The sequence below is a fragment of the Solanum tuberosum genome, unplaced genomic scaffold (genome assembly GCF_000226075.1).
Source record: "Solanum tuberosum cultivar DM 1-3 516 R44 unplaced genomic scaffold, SolTub_3.0 scf00047, whole genome shotgun sequence".
Classification (NCBI taxonomy): Eukaryota; Viridiplantae; Streptophyta; class Magnoliopsida; order Solanales; family Solanaceae; genus Solanum; species Solanum tuberosum.
Window position 1 is genome coordinate 1,387,225 of NW_006238973.1, and position 1,057 is coordinate 1,388,281.

Genomic DNA, 1,057 nt, shown 5'->3' on the forward strand with positions numbered 1-1,057 from the left:
TCTTCAAGTGTGTACAATATGAACCCTTATGCCTCTATTTATAGTGTAACATAGAGGCATACAAAAGGTTAGTCATAAACATGACATTAACATGAATATAATGGAGGAGGTTATGGAAGTGAAAGGTTACAAGAATAATAGTGTTATAAAGTTGGAGGTTATGGTTATCTTCATAATGGAGGAAAGTAATGGAGATAATGGGTGAGAGTAACTTCTTGGTGTAGTGGACATCCACACTATAATATTTTATAACACTCCCCCTTGGATGTCCATAGATAATTTTCCTCGTTAAAACCTTACTAGGAAAAAACCCCTGGAATAAAAATCCTAGTGAAGGAAAAAGAGTACACATATTTTTTAATACGCTTTGAATGTTGCCTCGTTAAAAACCTTACCAGGAAAACCCAATTGGGATAAAACCATGGTTAAGGAAAAGAGTACAATGCGTATTTTTCTCCCCCTGATAAAAACTTTACTTGATATCTCAGAGACGATGCATTCCAATCTTATATCACAACTTCTCAAATATTGATGTTGGCAATCCTTAGTGAATAAGTTTACAAGATTATCACTTGAATGAGTCTTTGAACTTCTATCTCACCATTTTGTTGAAGATCGTGTGTAAAAATTACTTTTGGTGAAATATGTTTTGTCCGACCTCCTTTGATTGTATCCTCCCTTCAATTGAGCTATATATTATTTCCGTATATGGTGGTTAGAATATCCTTTGCCAAAGGAAAATCACATATTTTCTGAATATGATAGATCATGATTCCAACCATACACACTCCCGACTTACTTCATAGATCAATATTCTTTCTGTATGATTTGAATAAGTCGATACCAATGTTTGATTCTTTGAATGCCAAGATATTGTTGTACCTCCATATGTAAACAAATAGCTCATTTGCGATCGAGCTTTATGCAGATCAAATAAATATTTTGCATCTACATAATCAAATCATTTCTAACTCAGAGATTGATCATTTCAATTTTATACGTTGCTCGTCTTTTCTTCTCAAAGAAAATCACACATCTCCTATGCGTTGAATCACTT